This window comes from Tinamus guttatus, unplaced genomic scaffold (assembly GCF_059628265.1).
Source record: "Tinamus guttatus ecotype Peru unplaced genomic scaffold, ASM5962826v1 Tinamus_guttatus_pri_ptg000702l, whole genome shotgun sequence".
Lineage (NCBI taxonomy): Eukaryota > Metazoa > Chordata > Aves > Tinamiformes > Tinamidae > Tinamus > Tinamus guttatus.
In genome coordinates this window covers 923,756-931,801 of record NW_028289236.1, presented here as the reverse complement: position 1 = coordinate 931,801, position 8,046 = coordinate 923,756, and positions in this window count along the sequence as shown.

Sequence of the window (8,046 nt, the reverse complement as noted above, 5' to 3'; positions counted from 1 at the left end):
TTTAGATACAGGATGCAAGATTGCAGATTTTTTTGTCTGTTTGTTTTGTTTTTCTTTTCCTGCTAAGAGCACAGTCACCTTTGGAGCAGGACGGGAGATTAGTGGCAAAACCAGCACGTTTCCCTTCCCGGCGCCCCATGCATTTGCCAGGGTTTGTGTCGGCGCTGGTTACTCTGCAGGTGTAATTAGGTGTTGGCATGTGCTCTGCTTCTGGGTTTGGTTTCCAGCCCTCCTGGGCACATAAGAGATGGCAAGCCAAGAAAAACTCGCAAACAAAGGATTTTAGGCATGGGTGCAACTAATAAACCTGTTGGGTGTTAGAGGACCATTCCTGAGGGCTGGAGCTGCGAAGGCTTTTGCCCCACCAGCAGCTGATCCAGACTGAGGAAGGATTTGGCAGCTGGGGGCTGTTTTTCATTTTGTGAGTGGCAGGTAGGACCTGAGCTTGGGAACGGGGTTGCCGAGGGCTCCAAGTCCTGCAGGTTACGGGGTTGCTTTTTGAGCAGCGCTCTTGAGATGAGCCGTGCTCCCGGCTTCCTGCTGTTTGGCAGGAGCGTCTCCACCGCCGAAGGCTTTCTCAGCAAGCAACATCTGGCCTGGAACATCTTGTGTCTGGTAGTCTTAAGTTAAAAAGGGTGCTTTTGTGGAATTCTGAAATTGCTTTTTTTGGCATTGTGTCTCGGCTCTTTTTGCAAGGAAATTAGTCATTATTGAGCTTTATTGTATTTTTATTTTATTCCCAAGCTTGATCTGCTTGTTTCTTCCCCTAGGGCTGAGGGCTTTGAAGAGCTTTTCTTCAAAAGGCATTTTTTGCGTATGACCACTTCCTTGAGCAAAAGCATCGCCCTGGTCTGCGGGTTACGGGCATCTTCTTGCACATAGGAACATGGGGTGCAAACAGCAGCGAGGGCACCTGAAAATATACTCTCTAGCTTGGACTTCTTGTGTTAGCATCCCAGAGTTCTTCACAATGTTGCCGTTGACATAAATCTTGATCTAGTATTTTCGGTGTCAGCCCAACGGCCCTTAAAGCTCTCTCTGATTTTTATAATTCGCCAGTTAAGCCACCTGTCTCCCCTCAAGTAAATGCTGCTGTTAAACAAGTTTCTTTTTTTTTTCCCCCGCTTCCCCTGCTAGTTAGTCTGTAACTTAATTGAGTTGGGGCCTGTTGACTTTAGGATAAACGTCACCTTTTTTGATAACCCCCGATAAACACGCAACGCTTGGTCACTGCGGTAGTGCTGTGGACGTGTCAGCTGGAGCCCTGTCTGCCGTCCTCCCCACCCTGGGACGTTCCCAGCTGAGGAAGCCGAGTGTGAAGCTATTTCTCCCAAGGAAGCAGGCTGTGTCTGATTCGCAGTCTGATGCACAGGGTTTTGCTGCCTGTTGCTGCTGGCTGCCCCCGGACAGCTGATACAGCTGACAATGTTGGAATAAGGGACCGTGTATTTGTTCTGGCTGGCGATAGGCTTTAATTATTAAACAGGTAGCAATGCAAGATCAGGAAATGCAACGAGTGCCAAAAGATCTTTTTTTCCCCTCTTTTCCCCCTGCCGACGTGGGAACGTCGCTCTTGCCAAGACGGGCGTTGCTGGAAGTTTTGTGTTTTCTGCTGCCTCTGCCTGGATGAGGGTCCAGGAGGGGACCCCGAAGGGGGTGTGAGTTGACCTGTGCTCACGTATGCATTTGCTTGCTCAAGGAGGAGGGCATGGGGTGGATGCAGCCCTGTGGTCCTCTGCTGTCCTCTAAATTTGCTTTGTCTTTGGTTCCTGAAATTCCTAATCCCCAAATCCTTGCTGTCCAGGCATATTCCCATGCCCCGAATGGAGTCCACGAGACAGATGCCCTCACCTTGCCGCTGTCTTTGCCTGAAGGGCTGGCATCTCTCCTGCTTCAACCTGCACTGTGTGAAGTGGGTGTGCAGATCCATGGCTGCCTTCTGGTCTCCATCCCTTGAGACAACTTGGTGTCTGTTTCTCTTGGATGTCATGATTTAAGACCCTGGTGGTTTGTTCGTTCCTGTCAGGATGAAGCAGGGCTCGTGGGTGGGTTACCCATGGGTATTATGCATCTCGGCAAGGTGAAACTACTACTTGTCTTGTTCTCAGCCAGCTCCTCAGGGCTGTTCCTGAGGGAAAGGCTCCTTTTCAGAATGTTATTTTCTCTCTGGCTCTGAAAGACTCTCCAGAAAGGCCGGGGTCCCCATCCTGGGGACATGAACGCTCAGAGGGAATGCTGACTGGCGAGGAGACCCTGAGTGCTGGGGCAGTGGGTGCTCCCTGCTTCTGACACACATCTGAGAAGTCCTTCTGGGTGGTTTTGGGTACCCGGCATCCCAGGGTATGTGTAGCCAGTCAGATCAGAGCCACCAGCGCAGCCGCACGGCTCAGCCCTCCTTTGAGCGCCTGTCTGGACTTTCCAAATGCTTTTCCAGCCCTCCCTCCTGTTGATCCTGAGACATCTCCAAGGCTTTTCTGTGTGCTGTGCCAGCATAAAGCAATGATGCTCCAGAAGTTAGAGGAAAGCTGCAAGAGCAGACCCTGCCTGCAGGGTTTTGCTCCTTCTCTTCGGCACAGCTCTGATCCTTGCTGTCATGTAGGAATTGAGCTTTCTGCTATTCAGCTGCTTCCCCTAGTGCCTTGGAGCCCTTCCTTGTGTTGCAAGGCCTTGCTGCAGCCCCAGAGCCTCAGCATTTGTGGGATTTCTTAGAATGGGTTCGGACATCACCTCCCCCTGCTCTTCCCCAGGATCAGCCAGTGCCCCCAAGGTGTAACTTGGGCTTTGACAGTGGAGGAAACATGCTAGTGGGTGCTCTGTTCACAGTATATTTTACTGGGGCGCTGCAGGACTGTTTCACGTTGCAAGCCTGGTGTCCAAGAGGGAACTGCTGCCAGGCATCTCTGCAAATCCAGAGATCCTCAACAGCTCGAGGGCATCATCTCCGCTCCTGGCTGAAGGCAGGAGCCCCCCAGCTCCTCCAACAACCCTCTCTTACGTGTCCCCAGAGAGGTCGTGTTGATGGCTGGTGTCCCTCCTTCCCTCCATTAGGGACCCCGCAGGCACAGAGGTTGTGTGGCAGCAAACGTAAAACCGCCCTTCATCTTGGAGCTGAAATGCCAACGAGCCAGGCTGTAATGAGGTGGTACGTGCATCATTTGGGCACATCGCATGCCGTCTTCTCCTAGCAAGGTGTGCACCAGGCATGGCTGCAGATCTGTTAGCTAAAGCTTGCTGCAGCCTTGTTCAGGGGAAATGGAGGAGAAAACTTGCATTTCTGTGTGTGGTTGTTCTTTCTGCTGCTTTTCAGGGCAGTGCCACGTATTAGGCTTGCTGTTAAGTCTTTGTGCCCATGCTGGACCAAGCCCAGTACTACAGCCAGGCCCAGCGAGTGCAGCTTTTGGACACAGGGGCACCTTGGGTGACCTCTCAGCCAGTGAGTGCCTGCAGCCCCACGACGCGTCTGAAAAGCAGCGGTCATGGGGCCTGTCCTGGCATAGGCATGAGCTGTCCCCACGGCATGCCTGTCCTGTGACACTGTTCACACTGGCCTCTTTTCCTGCTAAAGCTCCTCAATGGAGGCAGCCTGGCCCAAGCTTTGCTGTCTGGCCAGATTTTCGCTTGGGTGATTTACTTCAAGTAATCCCCTGAGCTGTGCTTTACCCCGGCTCGCTCTGGCTGTGCCCCGCGGCTCGGGGAACAACAGGCACTAAGGGATGATCCATTCGGCCTGGGTGCCACCCAGCTTTCCTCGAGGCAGGCGCTGAAAGGGAAAGCTTTGCTGGAAACGCTGAGGTTTTAGGTTTCGCCCCAGGTATTTGGAAGAGAAAAGCCCTGCTGTTTCCCTGGCAAAGTATCTCATGCCCGGACGGCTCCTGGACTCGGCAGCCATCTGCACCTCTGGGGTATCGGTTGTGGGCAGCCCTGCTTTGGTTACCAGCTTATCGCTTTGTTATCCTGCTGGGAGATAAGCTCAAAGGTGCTATTGTCGGCGCCCCTGGAGCAGCTGTAACCAGAGGATGGTGCAAGCACTGGCATAAACGTCTGGGGGGAGTTCCCCAACTTTTCCCCACTGGTTAGTTGGGATGCTGTCAGATGAAACGTTATTTGATAATGATGTCCTGCATCTTTCTGGTGGGGAGATGGACATGTCGGGCTGCAGCAGGCTACGAAGGCTCATGGAGCGGGGATCTGGTGCTACTTCCAGCATCCTCCCTGCCCGTAGTGCCTGATGGTGTGGGACAAGCTGTCCGCAGCGCTCTGTGTGCAGGATGGTCCCTTGTTTGGCGAAGCAAGGCAGGAGGAGGCAGCAGCAAGGCTTGTGGCACCCTGTGCAGCCAAAGGAAGTTGCTCATCCTACAGTTGTGCTCACCAAACGGTCCCTTTTCCCGCGTATAGCCAGGAGAAAGTCTCCAGCGCTGCAAGCTGCTTCCCAAAGCTTTTTGTGGAGTCAGTGGCTCTGTAGATCACTTTGTGCTAGTGCCAAAGGCACGAGCCTGTGAGATGGAGTTGCAAGCTGAAATACCCTCCCTCTTTTTGAAGAGAACTCTGTGTATTTTTGTTTTTCTGCCATGCCCTGCTGTACTTGGCACTGAGAGCCTTGTCACTGCCTTGGGGCAGACTTGTGCCTTATGGTCAGCAAGCCAAAGACTCTGCTCCTTGTGCCTCTCTCTGATGCCCAGTTAGCACTTGATTTTGTAGGGAGTCCCCAGGGTTTTTCTGGAGATTATAGCAGCAAGAACATGGGCTTTGTGTCAGACAAACTCTTGCTTATCCCTTCTTGGCAATTTGTCAAGAGTGTTTCTGTATCCTGCTTGAAGATCGTCAAAACCAAGGTATTGGCAACAGCAGTCAGAGGGCTGAGAGGAGACTGGATGCGGCAGAAGCGGAGCCTCCTTTTGGGAGGAGGAGATGGCCTTTGGGGACAGCAGGGCAGTCTTCTGGTGGAGGGCAAGGTGTGTGGACAGCCACGATAGCCAGGTGAGGGTCACCAGCAGGTTTGCCAGGGAAAGGTGTGAGAAGTGGCATTGCAGCACAAAGTACCCTCTTGTGCAGGAGGGCATGGTGTTCTCTAGGCCTTCCCCAGGCCACACAGGGCATGGGAGGGACAGCTGTGCTGCTCCTGGTCCCTTCAGGTGCACTGTTACTCACTGGGTTTGATTTGACATTGGATCTTGTGCAAAGACATCAGCTGCTGCCAAAGTAACCCAACAGCGCTCGAGGGAATGGGTGCTGCAACCACAACCCTATACACAGCGTTGGCTAGTCAAGCTCTGGTGAAGAGTTGGTTCAGAGTAGAAATGCATGTCCTGAGCCTCTCCTACGTGCATTTTTTTTGGGGGGGGGGGGGGCAGGGCATAGAGGAAGAGGACAAAGGAGAAGGGTAATGCGTTTAGGGCAGGATAGGTTTTTCCTGGTATATGGGAAGGATTTAAGTAGGCTCTTCCAGAGCGGAGCCCTGCTCAAATGCCCTGTGTGCAGTGACCATCTGTCTCTGGGGATTCTTCTGACCCATCTGTCCAGCTAGGATTAAAGCTTCTCTCCACCTCTGGGATTCCTCTTCTACCAGCGTGAAGCCTTGTGAGACCTTCATGGGTACTGCTGCGCTTCCAGAGGATCCAAGTTGGGACTTCTTCTCTGGTGGCCTCAGTCTTGGCCCCTGTGCCCTCTCTGGAGAACCAGCATGTGGCCCTGGGAAGCTGCTGCCCCACAGAGCTGAGGAAGGAGCCTCCTCTGCTGAACATCTCCCTAGGGCTTCGAGAGCTGCGCTGGGGTGGATGTTCGCAGCCAGCCTTAAAGCGCCATGATGCTTCCCACGTTCCCTCCTTGGCCTCAGCCTAAAGAGTTAATGAAAATGTTTGAGAGGGGCCCATCGGCCTTTAGTCCTCAAAGGCAACACTGGAGGTAATAATCTTCTTTCAGCTCTTTTTCTTTTCCACTGCTAATTGTAGAGTTGACATTGTCCCCTTTCATGAAAGAGTCTTTTGTCAGGCTGGGTTGCTGGGCAAACCCTGGGCTTGGCAGTAGGTTGCGAGGCCTGAATTTCTCTTTTGCACATCCTTTCTCCCCCTGAATCAGGTACTTTAAATAGCTTTTTCAGCAGCAAGAATGTCCCTTCTCCTCCCAGCCCCCAGCCTTGAATCTTTTAGGGGCTACAGACAACTTTCTTTCACTGAACATCCCTATCAATGCCCCAGGCCCAATTTTTGTCCCACTCCTACCTACCTAGAAAACCAAGAGAAAGGTCAGGCAGTCTAGACACTAATCCATAAGTATTGTATTTCTTCCTCAGTGGGTGTCCTAGCAACTGGGATTAATGCTGCGGCGCAGGAAGGGTGTTTGCTGGGTCTTGCTCCGTCCCACGGCGATGGTTCCCTGCCCGAACGCCTGCCGTGCTGCGCGGGCAGGCTCGGTGCTTGTCCCGGGGAGCCTGGGCAGGGTCAAGACAGGGTTGTGCCGAGGCCACCCCGCGCAGGTGTCTCCGGGAGCCTGCACAGCTGTGCTCCCCGCGCCTGTTGGATGCCCTGGGGCTCTGCAGACATCTGCTGCGGTGGGGGGTTAGCGCCGCTCCGAGCGGCCGGGAAACATGGGAGACTCCTGCAACGCTGCCGGTGATAAAAGGGGCTCCCAGTGTTTCGGCAGCCTGTCCCTGCCCTTGCGTGGCAGGGGTGGATCGCCAAGCGCATCCGAACCCGGGTCCGGGTCAGGTGGCGCACGGCTCCCGCGCGGCCTGGGACGTGCTCCGGCGCGGGGTGGGGAGATGCTCTGCTGCCCGTGAAGACAGCGGAGCAAAGTCCGCTCGCTCCACCACGTCCTGCCAGCGCAGACAAGGCCCTGCGGGACTTTGCGGGGAGTCGCTGTCACTGCAGATCTGACTATCCTCGTGCCAAGACAAATACAACCATGCAGTAGAAGCAAATCTCCTAGTGCCTTCCCTGCATCCTGATGGTCTGCCGGCTTGACACGGTTGCATGGATGCTTTGAAGGCTGGTGTGCAATGGCTGCTCTTAACAACCTGTATCCCTCTTGCCTTGGGGTGTTGCTAATGTGGCATATCTTGATGAAACACGGGTTTGCTAATACCAGTAAAAATTGTATCCATGACCGCTAGCAGCTTGTGGTGTTTCAAGGTAACAGCTCTACATTTCTTAGCTTGTGGGCAATCAGGAAAAATGACTCAATTTTTCTGCTTAGTCGCTCAGTGACCATGTTGTGCTTATGAGTTTTCCCGAAGATGTTTTGCAGATCCAAGATGTTTTGCAGATCTAGCATCAAGGAGGCTTTCCTGTGAGGCACATGTTCAGAGATGCACTCAGTACCGGCCATAGTTAGTAAAAATAGCAGCAATGAGAAGGAGGTCTTGTGTTTTCCCTGAGCAGTAGATCTACGGCCTTGTGGAGTGGCAGGTGGAGATGAGCTGAAGACACAGAGTATTCCTGATCGCACAGGAACCCCTATGCGCAGACATAGGAGTCCGAGTGACCTGAACGTGTGGTGTAGGTGGACTCAGATCAGCAAAACTTGGAGGTCCACTTGGCTATCCAAACATAGGCATCTCCTTTAGGGTGCAAGGGGTTCTCCAGGTACGGATAACTGTAGTCATGTCTGCTGAGGGTAGGAGTGGATGAAGCCACCTGGAGCATATGGAAACACCCATGTTCGTGTTCGCCTACCACTTGGAGCTGAATCCCACCTTTCCTTGGGAATTAACAAACAAGTCGGCGGGGGGAAGCATGTCAGCTCTTGCGCTGGCCCCGTTGGTCTCTTCTAGCAATCTGCAGCCCCATGGGATCCCAGCTGTCAGCCAGGATGCCACGCTTTTCTGTGTGGGACTTCTGTGGGACTGATGGATAGGGTCCTTCACAGCAGCACTATGTGTCTGAGGGCAGCTCTGGGCATTTGGCTGAGTTTTGCTCATGTTGATCTGGGGGTTTGGGATTTTTCTGCGGAGGAGGAAAATCCCAAGGAGGATGGAATCCTCTAAGGAGGAGGAAAATCCCATTTCCTCTGAGGAGGATGGTGCTGGCCTCTTTTCAGTGGGGGTCACTG